Source organism: Castor canadensis, chromosome 16 (assembly GCF_047511655.1).
Source record: "Castor canadensis chromosome 16, mCasCan1.hap1v2, whole genome shotgun sequence".
NCBI lineage: Eukaryota > Metazoa > Chordata > Mammalia > Rodentia > Castoridae > Castor > Castor canadensis.
The window spans coordinates 65,730,771-65,752,559 of NC_133401.1; the positions used below are offsets into that span (position 1 = coordinate 65,730,771).

General features: G+C 40.6%; 1 long non-coding RNA gene across 1 annotated transcript; it reads left to right on the forward strand.

The window, feature by feature from the left end:
• Positions 1-205: 205 nt before the first annotated feature.
• Positions 206-6,031, forward strand: LOC141417952 (uncharacterized). The gene is made up of 3 exons (XR_012442541.1): positions 206-1,508; positions 2,121-2,369; positions 5,251-6,031. It is a non-coding gene; the product is annotated as an uncharacterized lncRNA (long non-coding RNA).
• Positions 6,032-21,789: the final 15,758 nt, after the last annotated feature.

The window sequence follows — 21,789 nt, forward strand, 5'->3', positions numbered from 1 at the left end:
GGACTGGAAGCCAAAGCCCAGCTGCAGCCACTGCCCAAAGCTGAGAAAAACTGGGAACAGGATTCTTCATGGTCGCTTTTTCTTTTCTGACATCCAGCCTCTGGAAGGACACTGCACCCATCCTTGGGGGAAGAGCTCAGATAGAGGCATGGGTCCAGAGCAAAGGAAAGCACAGTCTTAGGTGAGCTCATTGCCTTTTCAGTTCTTAGTGATGGAGAGGGAGTTTTTCCCACCTTTTTAGAAGTTCTCTACCCAATACAACCTTCACCAAGATTTGGAGTCCATCTTTTTCCATAGGAGGAGTTGTTCCACCCTTGCGGATGGTGAATTCTGTAGGGGATACTCACTCCCATGTCTAGTGTTCACTTCTGTTTGCTAATCTCAATCTGCTATATCATTACTAATTCAACAGATAAGATTCCAGGTGTCTTTTCATCACTATGGACAGACAAACATGCACACCTGGGAAAATTCCAGTCTGACCCTGCCACCTTCACTCATCCATGTCTCTCTGTGCCCTTGCCAAGAGTGCTTTTCTTTTTCTCTTCCCTCCTAAGCATCCTTGTGATGACTCCCCCAGGTTTCTCAGCCTGTTTAGTTTTTTCTCCACTGTACTTTATGGATCATGTGCTTTGCCTCTACCACTTTAGTGAAAAATGACTTTGACCTGCCATTTTCATCTTTATGTTGGGGGACTGGGTGGCTCCCTTATCCAGGTGAGACGGTGAGTAGGCCTAGGACAGCAGGGAACCCAATAGGAGAGGACTCTTACTCTGGGAGCAAAGAGAAGACTCCTCAGGAAGGCACAGGAGGATTTCATGAGCTGTCAATGGCAGAGAAGCAGTGCACACAGTGGTCAGGAAGAAGAACTCTCAAGCCAGACAGATGGTTCTAATCCCTCTCCTCTGTTGCTGTTTGTGTGGTTTGGGCAAATAACTCCACTTCTTTGTGCATCAGTTTTTTCACCTATAAACTCATTGCCTACCTCCTAGGGTAGATGACAGAATGACATGAGTTAGTGCGTGGAAAGTGTTTGACTCAGGTCCAGGCACATAGTAACCATTCAGCATATGGTTGAGGTTACTATTTTTATAATATTAATTTAATAGAAACTGCTAAGGGCTGGAGGTGTGGCTCAGCTGTATTTGCTTTGAGGCTTTCCCATCCCATTCAACATAGCCAAGTTGCTCTCCTGCCCAGACCCTTCATCTCCCTATCTGTGACTGCTGTCCATGTGTCAGTACTGTGCAGCCTGGAGTGTAAAATTCAGTGATGGGAAGTTTAAGACTAGAGAGAGAGAACAGAGCCAGTGCAGGGTCAGGGTTAGAAAACTTCAGTTCCGGTCCTGCAGCTGCCATGTAAAGCATGTGAACTGGGGTCCTGGCTGCCCTTGCTCCTGTTCCTTGTCTCTACAATGAAGATTGAATGAGGAGATGGTTTATGTTCCTTCCTGTCCAGCGAAACCTCGAGCCCAGAGTCTCTGAGCTATATTCCCAGCCCCTACACAGGTATCATTCATCATTCAAATTATTTCATGCCTTTTCCTTGTCTGCCAATTGGATTGTAAATTCTTTGAGATCATTTCTTGCATTCCCTTTATGTGCCAATAAGTTAACTTTCTTATCACACATGTATTGCATGCTTATGGTAAGAATTTTAGAGGATAGAAACGTATATATGAATGGAAAAGTATAGTCTCACAGCACTCTTTCGGCACCTGGAGTGTGGGTGAATGCCCCAATGGTGTCCTGTAACTGAAGTCTATTCAGTTCAGGTAGACACTGTCTACCTGAGTCCATATCAGATCTCACAGACTGAGGGCACAGCTCCACAAGACTGCCCTCACTTCAGACACCAGTTGCAAGTCCGGGCCGCCAAAACGGATCAACTGGCTGTGAGTCAGGGTTCCCACAGCCACCTCTGGGAGAAGCTCATGGGGCTCATTCCAGCTCAGGGAGATGCATTCGCTTGCCTGTTATAAAAGATAGCTACCTAGGACGCAGATGCATAGAGTGAGGTGTGGGGGGAGGAGCAGAGCTTCCAAGCCCTTTCTGGCTGTGTGATGTGAATCTCCAGGAACCTCCATGGTTCAGCTCTCAGACTCAATCCTGTCTTTCTAGGTTTTATAGAGGCTTCATTACAGAGGCATGACTGAGTAAATCATATCCTGAGCCTGTCCAGGACCCCAGCATGGTCAACTCATTAGCATACGAAAAGACGCCACTCTGAAGATGTCAGGGATTTTAAGAGTTGTGCTATGAAATGGCATGAAGAACAAATACATATTTCACAATACCACAACATGTGCAAAAAAGAACATACAATTACCCTTGCTGCAACATCTGGAGATGATCACTGGCAGTCCTTTGGTATGTATCTATCGAAATCATTTTCTGTGATATTTATGCTTTTATATATATATATATATATATATATATATATATATATATATATATACACACACACTTTATCACTTTAAACTTTTATTGTGGTAAAATGTACGTACCATATAATTGACCATTTTAACCACTTTTGAATGTATAATTCAGTGGCATATTAAGTATATACATTCACATTATTGAGCAAGCACCCTTGCTGTCCATCTCCACTGTATACGTAGCATAAAATAACAATTCTGCTTTAAAGGAAATAAGAAAATAGGTTGAAGGGTGGGTGGGGAGGAACGACTCAAGTCTTAGAGTGCTTGCTTAGCAACTGGAAGGCCCTGAGTTCAAACCCCAGTACCACCACAAAAAATAAGTAAAAAGAAGTAGAGAACAGTTTATTCTGAGACAAATTTGAGTGGCCATGGCCTGGGAACACAGATTCAAGTTCCGCTTAATGACCTGTACCAAGTGTGAAAGAGGTTACATGAACTCATAATCGAAGAACAAAGAAAGTCATAAGTCACATAAGCACATAGGTAGACACTATAGCAAAGGAGGGAAGGCTTTCCTGTCGATAGCAGATGTTATATTACAGCATTCTTAGCCTGGGGGTTGGTGGGAGGTGGAATACTGTTAGCTTAGCTGTACATTCCAAGAGGCTTTCCTAATAGGAGAATGTTAGGTCACATACAAAAGTAAAGTAAATGGCCATTTTTGTAAAGGCCCTAAGATAGCCCTTTAGCTCTTGGCCTACCACATTCCATCTCCCACAATCATGATCTACTCAACTGAGGTCAAACAGTCTGCAGCATCTCTAATACAAATGCTGTCCCCTGGGGGGCAGCTGACAATATCTGAAGGTACTCTTGGTTGTCCCAGCTGGAGGGATGGAGGAGTCTCTTGATGGCATCAAGGAGTAGAGACCAGGAATGCTGCCAAAGCCCTTGATGTGCCCAGGATAGCCCTGCCATGAGGAACTGTCTGTCTCACAAGGTCAGAAATGCACGGAGTGAGACACCTTGTCTTATGCTCACTCTAGGGTTTGCTCTCACAACAGCATAGCAAGGAAAGGAAAGGGAGCTAGTACTTTATAAGGGCAATGAGATCTTTCTTATGCCAGCCATTTTTTTGGGCCATTGTTGGGAACTGGATTTTAACCTGTATGAGAACTTGCTGCCTTGGCAGGTCTTTGTGGCTCACTTGGTGGAGAAGGATTCTTGGGGTAATCAGTAGGCTCCAGTGCTGTACTTTTTAGGTATGCGACATTGGGCAATTACTTTACCTTTCTATGCCTCAGTTTTCATGTCTATAAAATACCGTTGTTGGTAATACTTCCCTCACAGGATTAAGTGAAGACTTTGAAGGAGCTTATAACAGAGCCCTGCAGGCAGGCAGTTCAGTAGTTTCCATTCTCTTCATGTCAGCCATAAGTGGCATAACAGTGTTGCCATGTGTTTATCATCCTTCTTTTATTCAAATAATATATATTTCATTAGGGAAGCAGGTTATTTATAACTGACCATATATATGCAGACACATATATACATATCCACATTGTATAAACACACATAATTTCTCTTTTTCTAATTATGCTAGAGTTTAAACTCAGGTCTTGTATTTGCTAGGCAAGCACCCCCAGTCCTTTTGCTTTTAAGTTACTTTTAAGATAGAGTGTTGCTTTTTGCCTGGGCCAGCCAGGAACCATGATCCTGTGATCTATGCCTCCCACATAGCTAGGACTTCAGGCACACACTACTATGCCTGGCTTGTTTGTTGAGATGGAGTCTTGCTAACTTTTTGTCCAGGTGGTCTTGAATTGTGATCCTCCCACACTCCAGCTCCTGAGTATATCTGATCCTGTGTTTAGGATGAGGACATGGTGTTTCAGGTTGGTTCAAGGGGACAGAGAAATGATCTCAGCACAAAGCTAGTGTGGATAAACTTTTAGGATGAGTATTACCTCAATTCTTGAGTATTTCTCAGTCTGCTCCATCCCTGACCTGACTCTGAAGTGTACCCACAGGTTCTCAGGAGCTGGTCTTCAGTGCACATTTGTATTACTCAGGTTTGCTTTGATCTGTGTTCCTGTTGTTAGGCAGTGAAGGGCACTGTGGCACTTAGTGCTAAGATCTGCCCTGCTGCATTCACAGAAAGCCACACGGAGTTCTTGAGACTAAAGGTTCCCAGGCAGGCAGTCCACAGAAGGTATTCCGTCCTCAACAGTTTTTAAACTTTGAATTTGTGGTCAACATTTAAAACTCAAACAAAATTCCATAAAATGATAAACTTCCAGTGTCCTTGAAAATGAGAGGCTCTGGTGACCCTGGAGCCCATGTTGCTCATCGCTGGCCCATTCTCGCTTCATGCCATACTGGTTGGTTTGCCCAGCTCCCACCTGACTGCTGCTTCCTCCACAGGCTTGGCCTTCTTTCCCTGTTTCCTTGCCCCTGCCCTGCTGCCTCCAGTTATGGACCTGCTTGTGCACACTTGTGCTGACCTCACACAGGATTTATAAAATTTCTAAAAAATCAAGAGACTCAAACACATGGCTGTCACCTTTATTGTCAGTTGTTCTTTTGTCCGTTAAGTGTATTTAAAACCAAACTCTAAGCTAAAACTAAAGGATACTTTATGAGTCTAAATAACAGATGGAAGAACATAATCTGAATATACAGGACAGCCTTAGGAAACGTGTGCATAAATTTGTATGCACACATACAAATATCCTTAAACATTCCCAGATACCCAATACATATTCATTTCACCAATGCAAGTCCCAGGAGTATTACTTTTGGAATCACAGGGTTGAAAGATTTTCAAGGTCATTCCCAGCTCAATCCTTTTCTGTCTTTCTTTTCTCCAGGACTGTACTGAGAGGCAGTTCTCCAGGTGCGCAGGACATTTGGGTTCTTGCCTTTCTGGTCTCCAGTCTGCTTCTGCTTCCAGAGCCTCCGGGTTGGAAGAGAGTAAAGAAACTGCCTGATCCTTGGGAAAGATGTCTGTGGAGGTGGAGTTCACTTCCGCCCACCAGTGGAGCCTTCACTAAATTGAGCTATGGCACAAGAGACACGGTAGAAGGTGGGCACACAGGGCCTGTATAACCCTAGGAAGCACCAAGTCTCTGAATGCCTCTGGGAGAACTGGGGAGAGATGCTGTGGAAAATCAGATGTCAGGATATAAGTTGTTGAAGTCCTATTTTGCTACCAATTTCTTATGCAACCTTGGGTACACTACCTTTGCTCCAAGCCTGAATATCCTTCTCTATAAGGAAGAAGGATTGGGTTGAATGTTTAAATTCCTTCGTAGTTCTGACATGCTTTGATTCAATCTAATTCAGGTATAAGCACCCTTCTGTCCTGCTCTATTCAGTTACATGCAAATGAGAATGACTTTGCCCCTAGCTTCAAGGAAGCCATCTTGTCTCTTCTGTCCCCAAAGCAGTGGAGCCTTCACTCTCTCTCTGAGAGAGGCAGGCAGTGGAGTGGTGGAAGAACTGACTACAGTTTTTCTGGGTTAGGAGCTGACCTGGTCATTGCATGTGACTTTGATCCTTCCCTGGGCTACAGGGCTCTCAAAACAAGGAAGGGGATGTTTTTTTCAATTGTATTTGTTATAACTGGAGTCCATTTTTCTTTTTCTTGTCAACAAGGATCAAATTATGGGAAACTCTGTTGAAATTTTTCCTTTGGAACAGCCGGGAATGCAGGATAGGAAGGGGGTGAGTGGGACTCAAAGGTCCTTAGGATGTCAGGGAAGGGAGAGGCTACAAAATGATGCCATTGGGTTCAAAATCCCACCTTGAGCTTGACTCTTTCCGGGCCCCTTCCTTTACCCATCCTTTAGTTCTTGCTGTAAAGGGCTTCACTACTGGCGGGGGTGGGCAGGGGAGCAAGAGGAGGAGGAAAGAACCTCTCTCCTTTAGCAGGACCTGGGGAATGGTCTTTCTCTGATCAAAGTCACCTTTCTGTACTGTTCACCCATTAATGCTGGCTCTGCCCTTTTCAGTCACACAGAAGCCTGTCCTCTCAGCATCCCTGGCTGCCCTGTGACTTTTCTCTTGGCTCAGTCTTTCCCCACCCCCACCTCAGCCCCAGCCATTCCCTTATGATATAATTTCTACATCTCCTCACTCAAGGTCTGCTTGTTGCTCACCCTAGTTTACTTATTTAACAAATACCAAATAAGTTACCAAGTACCAATGTGTGTCAGGCATTGTGCCAGGTGGTGGTGATGAGGCAGACAAAATTAGGGAAAGATTGGGGCTCATAGAAAAATATTACATCTTAGATTAACCATGCTTTGGCTCAGGGACCACCCTCACCTGTCTGGGAACCACCCATGCCCCTCCCCACTAATTGATTATTGAATGAGAATCACCTGTTTTTCCTTTCGCATAGGTTGTCATAGGTTTCAAAAGCACCTGAAGAGCAGAAACAGCTCTCTCTGCTGGCAGACTCCACCTGCGCCCACTGTTCCCCCTTTGTATTTCCCTTTCCTAACTTTTAATAAACCCCATTTGCACCTACACGTTCTGCTTGGATTCTTCTGTGCTGAAACACAAGAACCAAGGTCTTCTCAAACATCATTTTGCCATCAACAGTGATGGAACAGTGTCCTGCAGAATGTGGTGGGAAAGACATACTCTAGCTGGTGGTCTAGACTCCGGCGGGCCACTTGCCATGTGGTGACATTGGGTGAGTTGTTTGGCCTTTCTGGTTTTTCATTTTCCTCTCTGTTGAGAAGGAAAAATAACAGCTACTTCATCAGGGTTACTAAGGATGTTAAGGTTAGAAGACCGCTTGGCGCTGAGCCAAGCAACTGGCATAGAGGAAGATACTCAGGTGCACAGACTGTGAATTGTAGAATCATGGAACTTTAAGGAAGTAACATTGAAGGTGGAACTTGCAAGGTGAGCAGGAACTGGCCAAGTGAAAAGGAAGAGGAGAGCAGGCTAAGTAGAGGAAACACCATGTGCAAAGGTCCTGAGGCAGGAAAAGTGCCTGACATGTGGGAGGAGCAGAAAGAAAGCCAGTGAGGGAGGAGCTTTGCTAATGAGGCAGCAAGCAGCAGGAGAGACAGGGTCAGAGTGGTGTATAGGATTGTGTGGTGCAGGACTCCATAAGTTATTTTAAGAAGACTTGGGTCCTCTGAGAACAATTACTAGCCACTAAAGGGCTTTAGGTTGTGGGGAAACATGTTTTCCCAGAGGTCTGTCTTTCAAGACCATTCTGGCTGCCATGGATTCTGAATCTGTGGGATTCTTTGGGCAACTCATCTCTTTTAATCTGTACCCTCTAGCACTGTGAGGATCACACTTGCTCTTTAGGTGGCTTCACAAAACTGACAGCTTATATCCAGGATTTCACTCCACAAGGGCTTGGTTTCCCTTACTGGTCTTTAGCCCTGTAAGGAACTATATGTTGAAAGCTTAAAGTATTATCCACACAGAAGAATGGATGAAATCCTTTAGCCTGGAAATCTTCTGATTACAAGAACACAGATTCCAACAGCACAGTTCCAGGCACAGTAACAGCTTGGGGGAGTGGGGCTTCAGAGAGTCCTGAAATGCAAGGCACTCCTGGCCCTCTGTTCTCCAGGCACAGCCAAGATAATTAAGTGTCATTTCGGGACACGGGACAGTGAGACCTTTGAGCCAGGATGTGGGAGGAGAGATGATTCTTTCACAAAGCACCAGGCCCTGCCTCCCTTCCAAGAGGTCACAGCCCCACTCTGAGCATCCCTGCCTCTGCACTTGTGTAACAGGGTGAAAGGTGGAGTGAGTGACTTGCTGACCTCAGAGTGACAGATCAAATCATCTATTTTCTTCTAAATCCAGATTACACTGCTGTTGCTCCCAGGAGCTATTTTAGTGTGCGTCAGTCTTACTTTGTTAGCATTTACTGAGGTGTGTGAACACGTGTGTGCACACACACCCTACATACATACATAGACAATACACATGTGTGTACTCATGCACATACACATGGCCTCAGCAGCAAGAGCACATCCAGGCCTTACTCATATCTCCAGCACACCTATAGACCCACACCTACACCTTTTTACAGGTTTATTGAAATACAATTGATAAAGTTGTATATATTCAAGGTGTACAGTGTGGGACTGGTGGAGTGAGTGGCTCAAGTGGTAGAGTGCCTGCCTAGCAAGCATGAGGCCCTAAATTCAAACCCCAGTACTACCAAAAAAGAAAAAGAAAAAAACTACTTACAGCCTAAGGTGCACAGTGTGATGTTTTGACTTACATGGTGAGAACACTTAACCTGTACCTTCTCTGAGACTGTATCTTTCATTAGCAGGGTTGCCTGTACTTAGTAAGAGTGGGGAGAATGAGCACAGGAAGCTTGTTTAAGAAGGAGAGTTAGGTGGTCTCTCAGTCATGCTGCACACATCTCTTGAGTTTCCAGGCAGGATATGGGATCTTGGGGACACAGAGCTCAGGCCAGGGTCCTGACTCCAGCTATTTAGTGTGTAGCAGGTGGAGATGGACATATGAACCCTCAGCAACCAGGAGACAAGAGATGGAGGGATGATGGCAACTTGTTCCTGAGGTGACTTGTGGATGGCTCAGCCAGGGCTCCCAGCCCCTGTGCTCCTGTCTATGAGCAGAGGTTGTGTCAGGAGACTTTTCAGAAGGAGCCCTTGGCTCAGGGACAGTATCAATCTCGATTTTGATCTTTTTCTTAATTTCCATGAGTAAATTTCTCAGGAATGGATATTGATTTTTCAAGAATAAATCTTCATGCTTTAACTGCTCTTTAACAATATTCCTCTGTTTCAATTTGTTTGGGGGTAGCTCAACAAATTGAAGGTCAGATGAAGAATGAACCCCCCCAAACATGAAGACAGGGCCAGGGCCTGGAGAAGAACCTTGGGGAGCAAGGTCGTCACCTTCCCTCCCTGCCTCCCTCTTCTCATCTTTCTGCCTTCCTCCTCTGTTCTGCCCTCTCCTCATTTCCTCCTCCTTTCTTGGGTGCTGGAGTCAGTATGGTGGTCTCCACGCATGGCTTACTGTCTAGCCCAGCAAACAGACACATAATTGATCACAGTAAAGAGTGAAATAAACTCAGATGGGAAGGCCAAGTTGCCCTGGGAGCACATCACTAAGATTCTACTGCAATCTCAAATTGGGAAGGTCTTCTCAGAAGCAGTGGCATTAATCTTGAGAGGGATGGATAAGAGGGGTTTGAGGGTTTGAGGCCAGTGAGTGAAGGGAAGGGGAGAGTCAGAATGATGGGGCTGTTCCAGGTAGGGTACAGCACGTGCAAAGGCCCAGAAGCACTTGGGTCACAGCATGTTGGGGGAACAGAGAAGAGGCAGGAGGGGCTGGGACACAGAGTTGGGAAGAAAAGGTTTGGGGTGGGGGCGTGACATGGCATTCTCATTGTCTAGGATTCCTCAGCCCCTTTAAGTTTTCTCAACCTGATTCCAGGGAGAGGGTGGCTGGGGAGGAGTGTTAACCCAAGGAAGGATGCAGTCAGACTTGGATATTGGTAAGATTGCTGGCATGGAGAGCATGTTCCTGGGATAAGACCAAAGGGAGGAAAACCAGTCAGGGAGCGCTGTGGTCATGGTTCAGGTCAAAGACAGTGGTGTTCTGGCCATCCCACCAACCAGAGCAGGGTGCACACTCCTGCCGGCTACGTTCAGCAGTGCTAAAGGACACCTTGACTCTGACCGGCATGCAGGTGGCCTGTGCTGTGCCTCACAAATTCATTTCATTCAGTCCTTGCATCACCTGGCCAAGTGTTTTTCCTCAGCTCAGAAGGCAATGGGGTATATGTCGTGTTTCTCTGTATGTGGCGGGGTTGGTGACCACCAAAATAAGATGCTGCTAGGAAAGGGTTTTCAGAAATGTAAGCTGTCCTCACAAGGATGGTAATCCCTGGGAAGTGCATTAATGATCGACTCTGAGCCACCCTAGAGGAAGGCAAGTCAGGGTGCACTATGTGGAGGGATCTCAGTGGCCCCAGAAGGACTCTGTGCAAGTGCACTTCCCCTGCCACCCTGCAGATAGCAGACATTTTGCCACGGAGCCCTTGGCTAAAACAAGTGCATATGAAACTCTGCTGTTAAGGGGTAGCAAGTGTATTCACACTGCACAAAACACTGTTTCTGCGTGGCATGGGTGCTGACATTTAGCTCTGTTGCTTTAACCAGTAATGTGAATTTTCATGCATTTTTCTCCCATTGACCTACAGTGCACAGAAAACCCTTAATAGGGAGGTGGGGAAGTCTGGGATGATTATTCCCATCTGAGGAAGGAAGTGGTCTCCTTGAGAATGAGTGGCAGAGCTGAGAGCAGATTCCAGAACCTCCTTCTCCTCCTATAGCACCCCCTGCTCTGCTTGGCTCTTGGCTGAGTTAGGTGGGCAGAGGGCAGGGAAGGGGTAGGAAGGAGGGCAAAGGCTTACAGTTTGGCAGGAGCCCATTTGCCTGGAATCCCCCACAGTTCTGTTAGCTGCAATCTCTTCCAGGTGAAGCCTTGCTCCTCCCAACCTGGCATCCTGTGTGCTTTCTGCTTTGTGCTTTTGTTGTACTCAATTGTTTCTTAGCTCAGGGAGGAATGAAATAGGACTGTAGGACTGCGGGATGTGAGGCTGGGAAGGGAAGGCAGGGGACACCACTGGGATATGACTAACAGGTTCTCTTCAAGAAGCCCACTCATTAGAGAAGACAGGTAGTTGCAGTGCCCTACCATCATCATGAGCAGCTCCTGCCCTCCTAGTCCTCCTAAATGCTGTGACACTTTGGATGATATCTAGTGAAACACTGAAAATGGCTCTTACGTGGACAGGACCAACACCTTTAATCTTTTTAATAACCCCCAAAGGAAGGGACTTTCAGCCCTCTATTTAGATGATGGCACAGAAGTTTAGAGACATACACTTTTTGCTGAGTAAGCCTAGCTGGTGAGTAAGAGTACAGTTGTAGATCCTGGCTGTCTCCAAACTTTGCTAACAATGTCTCAGTCCCCCTATGGACGGGTTCCCATCCTTAAATCCCACCCTCAAGTCTGACCTTTCTCCTAAACCTGTGCCTCTTAGCCTTGGCTCCACGTAAGTTACCAGAGGAACCTGAAGAGCTCCAATGTGAAGCTGCATGGTGCTCACTTGTGAGTAGGTATTCATCTCTTGTACTTTTTACAGGTGGACTTGATTTTGCAGAATTAAGGAATAATAGACTCAAATCCTACAAGGTTTAGGCATTAATGTAAGAATGGTTTAGTACTTTAAAAAGAATGGCAGAAGTGTAATAATAGAGTCTATTGAATTGGCTTTGACCTCGCTATTGGGAGGACACTGGGGAGTGGTGGAGACAAGAGTAAATTTGAGAACCCACGCTGTGCAAGAGAAGCAGTGATAGTCCAGTGATTGCCATCTGGGCCCGGTGTGGCCAAATCTTGGTTTTCTCAGCCACAAATCTCCCAATTTTAAATGTGGGCAGTTACTTTAAAAATACTAAAATGCTACTGGATTAAAGATGAAGACTCAGATGAACCGGGGCCACCAGTTTGTGTTCTCTGTTTAATTGTTTTTCTCTATAAACTACTCAGAAGCCTGAGTTTGTTCATCTGATATATCACAAGCCTCTGTGTTGTTCATTTACATTAAATAGCTCATACATTTTAAATTATGAAAGCAAAACGTGTTCATTGTAGAAAGTGGAAAACATGCACATAAAGAACACATAAAAATTGATATCCTTTCTGCCCAGCAATGAACATGTTACATATTCGCTCTCATTTTACTAGTGCATGCTAATTATACCAAGTAATGGGTTCCATTGTGATATTTACAAACGTGCATGTAATAATCATAATACACTTTCTTATTCCTTTCCTCATCCATTTCCTCTTCCCTGGCATTCCCCCTTCTACTTTGATGTTGTCTCTCACTAAATTCCATACATGATAGAAGACATGTGATTCGTGTCTGAGTCTGGCTTATGTCACTTAACATGATGATCTCCAGTTCCATTATTTTCTTACAAATGATATCATTTTATTCTTCTTTATAGCTGTGTGTGTGTGTATCTCACTTTTTTTTTTTTTGGTGTGACTGGGGTTTGAACTCGGCTTCATGCTTGCAAAGCAGGCATAACTATTGCTTGAACCATACCTCCAGTCCATTTTGCTCTGGTTAATTTATAGATAGTGTCTCCTAAACCGAGATCCTCCTGATCTCAGCCTCCCAAGCAGTGAGGCTTACAGGCATGACCCTCCAGCAGTCAGCTCAGATTTTCTTTAGTTGATGGGCAGCGAGGCAATTCCACAGCATGGCTACTGTGAATAGTGCTGCTATAAACAGAGGTGTACAAGTTATCTTTGTTGTGTGCAGACTTATTTTCCTTCAGATATGTGCTCAGAAGTGGTATAGCAGGATTATAGTTAGTTCTATTTTAGTTTTTTGAGGAAGCTTCATACTGACTTCCATAGAGACTGTACTAATTTACAGTCCCACCAACAATATATATGAGCTCATTTTCCCCACATTGTCACCAACATTTTTTTTTTTTTGTGATAGAATTTTGCTATGTAGGCCAGTCTAGGTTGGCCTGAACCTTGCTATGTAGCCCACTCTAGCTTCAAACTCAGTCTTCTTATCTCTGCTTCCTGAGAGCTGGGATTATAGATGTGTGCCCCCATGCCCAGTGGTTTGTGTTTTGTTTTCTTGATGGCAGCCATTCTGATGAGAGTGAGATGGAATCTCAATGTCATTTTGAGTTGCATTTTCTGATACCTGAAGATGTTAAACATATTTTGATGAATTTATTGATCATTTGTATCTTCTGAAAAAGTGTTCAGTTCATTTGCATATTTGTTGATAGGATTACTTGTTCTTTTGGTATTACATTTTTTAAGTTCTTTGTATATTTTGGATATTAATCCCCTGTTAGATGAATAGCTATAAAGATTTTCTCCCATTCTGTTGACTGCCTTTTCACTCTGGCAATTGTTTCCTTTGCTGGGCAGAAGCCCTTTAATTTGATGTAGCCCCATTTGTCAATTCTTGCTCTATTTCCTGAGCTATTTGAGTCCTGTTCAGAAAGGTATTGCCAGTGCCTACATATTGAAGTGCTTCTTCCTGTTTTCTTCCTGGAGTTTCAGAGCTTCTTGTTTGATCCATTTTGAATTGATTTTTTGTACAGGGTGAGAGATGGGATCTAGTTTCAGTATTTTGCATGAGGATATCCAGTTTTCCCAGCACCACTTGTTGTTGTATTTTTTTCTAATGTATGTTTTTGGACCTTTGTCAGCAATCAGATGGCTGAAGCTGCATGGGGTCATTTCTGGGTCTTCTAGTCCATTGCAGCACCATGCTGTTTTTGTGTGAGCACCATGCTGTTTTTGTTACCATGGCTCTGATTAAAGTTAGATGTTGTTATACCTCCACAATGAGCTCTTTTTGTTCAGGATTGCTTTGGCTATTTGGGGTCTGTAGTGCTTCCATATTAATTTTAGAGTAATTTTTTTCTATTTCTGTAAAGAATGTCATTGAAAATTTGATGGGGATTGCATTGAATTCATAGATTGCTTTTGGTGATAAGGACATTTTGCATATACTTTCAGTCTTGGTTCCTCTACCATATATAGATATTTATATATAGAACTTGCTAAAAAACAGATCTCTGGGTTGGACCTCAGCAGATGAGGTTTGGGAAGCTAGATGCGTAACTTGTGTGACATGATTGAGAATTGAGACACTCCTTCCCAAACATGGGCTTTGAAAACTTGAGCTGTGGTGAAATTTTCTTATTATCTTTAGGAGTCTATGTAATTAATGCTTGTGTATTTCATCATTTGAGTGTATTACAGTATATTGTCCTTCATCATTGGATGTCTTCATTGTAAACAGTGGCTTATATAATAAAAATTGAAATGAACAATATGTATTTCTACTTCATTAGGATTAATTCCTATAAGTAGAATCATTGGATCAGAGAATATGTGTATTTATCAACCTTCTGATATAAGTGGCCAAAATGCCTTTCAGAAACAATTCAACAAAATGAAACACTTTTTTTGGCTGGGAGTATAGAGTATTTGTGTGTGATGTCCTGGCTTCTATCCTCAACACTGCCAAAAACAATAACTTGTATATTTGGCTTCTGTAGAAACCATCAATTTCTCCATTCTTCTTTTAAAACTGAGAATTCTCATTTAAAGGATCAGCTCATAAGAATAAATATACCCTGTTTTCATTTGAATTGCTTGTTGTATGTTATAGAGACTTAATATTTTGTTTATTTTGTCCCCCACCCCCTTTTTTGATACAGCATCTCACTAAGTAGCCCAGGATGGCCTGAAACTCAAGCTTCTGAGTTCTGGGATTATAGATGTGCACCACCACATCTGGCTCCTTTACTCATTTTGGGGGCCATTTTCATTTGTGTTAATGACTGTCTATTTCTTATGCTTGTTTATATTAAGGTTATAACTTTTTCTGTCATGTATCTTGTAGCCATGTTCCCCCAACTTTTAAATTTGTCTTTCAAAGATTTTTTTATACTAAAATTGTAATTCAGTCAAATCTGCAGTTTTTTCTTTATGGATTCTGTATATGTATTTATGTGGTAAAAATTATACATGTTTTCTTGTACTTCTTTTAAGAACTTCACTTTAAATTTAATTCTTCAACCCATAGCAAATTTATTTTGGCATATAATACAAGATGGGGGTTAAATTTTTCTTTAATTCATTCCTGGTTATTTAAGTAGTCAAGTTTTCTGTGTCTGAGTGAATTTTATTAATTTATCTTTTCCTAATAAACCTATTTCAATGAGATTTTTCAAACTTATTAGCCTGGAGCTGTACACAGTGTACTTTATACTAAAAAAAGGAAGTCATTCTCATTTCTAATCACTTTTATTTGCTTTGGATTTTTCTCAGCTTTCTTAAAGATATTTTAAAATATCAATGATCCCTGCATAATATATCAGTTAAAGTCATTGTTTCTTGCTTTTGGATTTATTGGTTTTGCTTACTTTAGTTTATTCTTTTTCTGATACCTTGTCTTCAATGTGTAACCCATTAATTTCCTCTTTTTCTTGCTGAGCAATGATGCATGTGAAGTTACCAGTTTTAATATGTGTATAGCTTTGACTACCTCCTATATATTTTAGTATGCAGTCATCTTTCATTTTATTATTTTTGAAATAATTAGTAATAGTAGATTTGATTTCTATTTTCTCTTGATAGTATTTGGGAGAGTATTAGTAATTTCTAAGAAGTTGGTATTTTAAAGTTTGAAACTCCAATTTCTAATTTTGTTGTATTACTCTAAGATGGGATCTATGCATTTATTTTTATAACTTATACAGGTGTTCATTATGGCTTAATAAGTGATTGATTTTTATGACTCACGAGGCCTGGAAGCAAGCTGTATTCCGTTATGATGAAAAGCCCAGTTTAAATCAACATAATAACATTATTTTCGTTCTTCATATATTAATCTTTGTTCACATTTCTAGTCAAAGAAATAGCTGTATTTCATTTTCTCATTATATATTTTTCTCAATATCAATTTAAGTTCATATATTTGAAAGAAATTTATCTGCTAATAATCTAATAATTTTCATTATGCCTTTATAATACAATTTACTTTGTCTTTTTGAACTTTTTTGTGTTCTGCTTTTCTCAAACTACAATTGTGAATCTGATTTCTTGCCATTTAAATTGTCTGCCATGTCTTTTCCCATTACTTTTACCTGAAAACTTTTGGAGGGTGTATATTACTTTGTTTTAGACTGATTTCAGCGGAATGGAATTTATATATATGTTTGGTACTCACTTTGAGAGTTTTTTGGTCATATAAGACAGTTGTTAAACTCATTTATACTTATTTTTTAATGTGTATACATATAATTGTGTCTTCTAAAACTTTATATTGCTATATGCTTTCTTGGTTAATTATCTTCTATGTCTTATGACGTGTGGGTTGTTATTTTGTCCTGTTGTTTTAAATAATTGTGTTTCATCTATACTTACTTAAAATGTTTCTCAGAGCTATGTCTTATTATGTCTCATTTTCAGTCAAGAGCAAATTGTATTCATTTAAAAACACTTGGCACACTTTTAGTAAACTCTGCTTGCTTGCGTGCACATCTCAGTCTTTTTAAATACAAGCTTGGAATTTAGAGCTAGATTATTTATGTTAAACTAGTAATTTTAATACTTTGTTAATAATTTTTACATTATTTTATACAGATTTATACTTATTGAGAATCAGCTCTATTACTTGATTTCAGTGTTCACTGTCAATCTTTTTGTTTCTTTAGCCTTTTATTTCTAAGGTCTTCTTTTTTTGTCTCCTCACTTCTTTGCAATTATATTTTTAAATGACTTATTAAAAAGTGGTATGGATAGCATGCTTCTCTTATCCCTTCTCTACCTAGTAAAAATGGCCATGTGAGTGGTTCTTGGGTTATAACTCATTTCAGACCAGAGATGTGAGACCTGCTTGATTTTTATCCTTCATAAAAATTTCATTTTTGTTTCTTTTAAATATATGTGCATGCACTTAAGCGTCCTCCTTTTATCTATGTAATTTTTAAAAAGATCGTGCTATATTTCATTACCATTTTTAGTAGTTTATTAGCATTTTAACTTTGGATATTCTGTTTCTTTCTGTTGTAATGACATTTTCAGAAATGTGCTTGCTCTCTCTCTTCCCCTCTCTCTTTCACAGTACTTGGAGGTTGGACTCGGGGCCTTGGGGCTTGCTAGGCAGGCGCTTTACCACTTGAGCCACTCCACCAGCCCACTTTTGCTTTAGTTGTTTCTCAGATAGGGTCTTGCATTTTTGCCCAGGATGTCCATGGACAGCGATCCTCCTCTCTATGCCTTTCTTCTCTTACATCTTCCTTTGTTCTGCATTATCCTCTGAAGCCCAATCGTCATTCAGAACCTTTGACCTTTGCAAAATCTTCAGTTTGTCAATATTCAAGAGTGAGACCCTTCTTTGGCTTTTGTCCAAGTTTACTTGTGTGGTGATAGGCCACCTTTACAACCAAAGGGCAATGTGATGTGAACAGCTCACCATACAATCTCCAGTTTCTTAAGCATACATATATGACAGTGGTTCTCAACTGAGGGCAACTCCCTGCACCCTAAGGAACATTGAATAATGTCTGGAGACATCTGTAGTGACTACTTGGGGAGAGGTGAATGTGTTTCTGGTATTTTGTAGATAGAGGCCAGGGATGCTGTGAAACACCCAATGATGCCTGGGATCTCCAACAAAAATGACTTATGTGGCCCAACATGTGAATAGTGCTAAAACTGAGAAACTCTGATCTACAACCCTGCATTCTGTTCAGTTTGCATTTTATCAGTTCCTCTACTGTCTTTATCATATTCTGAATACATAGGATACATGTATTCTGAACATTTATTGATGGGTATTGGATTGAATCCCTAAATTGCTTTTGGTAATATGACCATTTTCACAATATTAATTTTGCCAATACATGAATGTGGAAAGTCTTCTAGTCTAGTGTCTTCCTTCAGTTTCTTTCTTCAGTGCTGTATAGTTTTCATTGTAGAGGTCATTCACCTCCTTGGATAGATTTACACCTTTTTTTTTTCTGAGGATATTGTGAATGGGATTGTTTTCTGACTTCTTTCTCAGTATGTTTGTATTGGTGCATAGAAGCTACTGATTTTTGTTTGTGGATTTTGTATCCAGCTACTCTCTTTAAAGTATGGATTAAGTCTAAAAGTCCTTTGATGGAGTCTTTATGGTCTTGTGAGTACTGGATCATATTGTTTGCAAAAAAGAATTTGACTTCTTCATTTCCTATTTTTATCCCTTATTATTTCTGTTACATGACTATTCCTCTGGCTAAGAATTCAAGCATTTTATATATATAATTGTATATATAAAATATATATATATTACATTTATATTTTTATATATAACATAATTATAATATATTTAAAATTAGTGTATATTAATTGAACAAAGGGGTCACACCATGGTGTTTCACAATGTGAATATTGTGATTAACCCCCTCAATTGCTCTCTTTTCCCCATCTGTCCTCCCCCTATTTTCGATAGCTTTCAGTGAGTTGCCTTGTGCCACTTTCATACATAGACACATGTATTTTGGCATCATTCCCTCCCATCATTCTCTTTTCCTCTCCACCCTCTCCCTTGCTGCCCCCCCATAGTTCCTGATTATAGTCATGGTTTTGGTATGTATGCACACATATGTGTGTGTATATGTAGATCTATATATTTTAAGTCTAGAAAGGACAAGTGAACTTTTGTTTTTCTAAACCTGGCTTACTTTTCTTAACAATGATGATTTCCAATTTTATCCATTTTCCTGCAAACACCATAAATTCATATTTTTGGTGGTACTGGGGCTTGAACAAAGTGCTTCATGTTTGCTAGGTAGGTGCTCTACTGCTTTATCCATATCACTAGCCCAGTTTCATTCTTCTTTGTGGCTGAATAATACTCGATTGCATATATATATACAATATATACATTTTCTTTATCCATTTATTGATCAAAGGGCATATCGACTGATCCCAAAGCTTGGCTATTGTGAGTACTACTGAGTGTGCAAGTGTGTCTATTGTATCCTGACTTACATTTTTTGAGATATATGTCCAAGAGTGGTGTTTCTGGGTCATATAGTAGTTCTATTTTTAGTTTTTTAAGGAACTACCATACTGCTTTCCATAGTGGCTACATTAATTTATATTTCCACTAATAATGTAAAAAGGCTCCTTTCCCCTGCATCTTGTCAGCATTTGTTATTGTTTGAATTCTTGATGATAGCTATTCTGAATTGGGTGAGATGAAATTTCAGTGTCATTTTTGGTTTGCATTTCCTTGTATCTAAGGATATAGAACATTTCTTCATGTATTTGTTGGCAATTTGTACTTCTGCAAGTTGTCTGTTCAATTCATTTGCCCATTGGATTGTTGGTTGATTTGGAGTTTAGCTGTTTGTGCTCCTTGTATATTCTAGTCATTAATCCCTTGTCAGATGTATAGCTGGCAAAGATTTTCTCCCATTCTGTGGTCTGTGTCTTCATTTTAGTGACTGTTTACTTTGCTGTGCAGAAACTCTTTAATTTGATGCAATCCCTCCTTGCTCTTATTTGCTGAGATGTTGGAATCCTATTCAGTTCCTTCTTACCTATGCTTGTACCTTCCAGTGTTTTCCTGTAGTAATTTCAGAGTTTTAGGTCTTACACTGAGGTCTTTGATCACTTTGAACTGATTTTAGTAAGGGCAAGAGCCAGGCATCTAGTTTCAGTCTTCTACATGTGGATATCCAGTTTTCCCGGTACCACCTGTTGAAGAGGCTGTCTTTTCTCCCAGATGCGTTTTTGGCACCTTTGTCAAATATCAATTGGTTCTAAGTGTGTGGGGGTCATTTCCAGGTCTTTTATTCCATTGGTCTTTATGTCTGTGTTTGTCAAGCACTATTTTTGAATAAGAGTGATGAGAGTAGACATACTTGTCTTGTTCCCATTTTAGAGGAAATGCTTCTAATTTTCCCCCCTTATGATGTTGGCTCTGGGTTTGTCATATAAGTTTTCATCATGTTGAGGTATGATCCTTCTATACTTTCTATACCTTCAGGGCTTTTAACATGAGGGATGGTGAATTTTGTCAAAGTTCTTTCTGCGTTTCTTGAGATGATAATGTGATATTTTTTTCCTTGATTCTATTTATGACTTCTGTTACATTTATCAGTTTGCATGTGTTGAACTGCCCTTGCATCCTTGGAATGAAAGCAACTCGACCATGGTGTGTGATATTTTTAATGTGTTGTTGAGCTCAGTTTGCAAGTATTTTGTTGAGGATTTTTTAATCCATATTCACCAAAGATATTGCTCTACAGTTTTCTTTTTATCTGGTGTCCTTATTTTCATGTTAGGGTAATTCTGGCTTTATAGAATGAGTTTGAAAGTATTCCTTTCCCTTCTATTTTATGGGCTAGTTGTAAAAACATTGGTATTATTTTTTCTTTAAAAGTCTAATAAAATTCAGCAGTGTATCCACCTAGTCCTGGGTTTCTCTTTGTTGTGAATTTTTATTACTGTATCAATCCTATTACTTTTTATTAATCTTTTGGGTTGTAAATATCCTTATGTTTCAATTTTGGTAGGTCATAGTTGTCCAGAAATGTATTAATTTCTTCCAGATTTTCCAATTTATTGAAGTGTAAAAAATCAAAGTAATTCCTGATGGTCCTTTGGATTCATTGTTATCTGTTATAATATTCCCCTTTTGTCTGTACTCATCATCATCATCATCATCATTTTTTTGGAGACAGGATTTCACTATGTAACCCAGACTGGCCTTGCATTCATTATGTATCCTATACTGGTCACAAACTGTGATCCTCCATTGTACTGGGATTATTGGTGTATAACAAAATGGCTGATTCTAATTCTATTAATTTGGGTGTTTTCTCTTTCTTTTGGTAAGTTTGGCTAAGGTTTGTCAATATTCTTAATCTTTTCAAAGAACCAACTCTTTGTTTCATTGATCATTTTTATTGCTCTTTTCCCCCAGTACTAGTGATTAAACTCAGGGCCTGGTGCATGCTAGACCCTCTACCACTTGAGCCATGCTCCACTCCCTTTGCATTGCTCTTTTAGACTTTATTGCATTAATTTCAGCTCTGATCTTTATTATTTCTTTCTTTATACTGCTTTTGGGTTTGACTTGTTCTTGTTTTCCTTGGTCTTTGGGATACACCATTGGATTATTATTTATTTGAGATCTTTCTGAATTTTTAATGTAGGAGCTCATGCTACAAATATCCCCTTTAGAACTACCATTGGTATATTTTACAGATCATTATATGTTTTGTTTGCATTTTTATTTGCTTTCATGAAATTTTAATTTCGCCTCTTGATTTTTTCAAAAGCCTACCAAGCATTCAAAGAATGTTGGCCCATCTACACGTTTGTATAATTACTACAGTTTCTCTTGCTGTATATTTTTAGTTTCATTCCACTATGTTGATAAGGAAAGAAAAACAATTAAGAGAGAAGAAAATGGGAAATGGAGAGCAAAATAAAAGTCAGAATACTAAAAAAGTGAAAGGAGAAAGCAGGAGAACAGGTTGATGGTGGCTCATCCTCGTAATCTTAGCTACTCAGAGGCAGAGATCAGGAGGATTTCTATTCAAAGCCAGCCTGGACAAAGAATTAAAAATGAGACCCTCTCTCAAAAATAAGCAACCCCAAAAATGGGCTGATGGAGTGGAGTGGCTCAAGTGGCAAAACACCTTCTTAACAAGTATGAGGCCCTGATTTCAAACCCCAGTACTGAGAGAGAGAGAAAGAGAGAGAGAGAGAGAGAGAGAGAGAGAGAGAGAGAGAGAGAGAGGAGAAAAGTTGAAAATGAA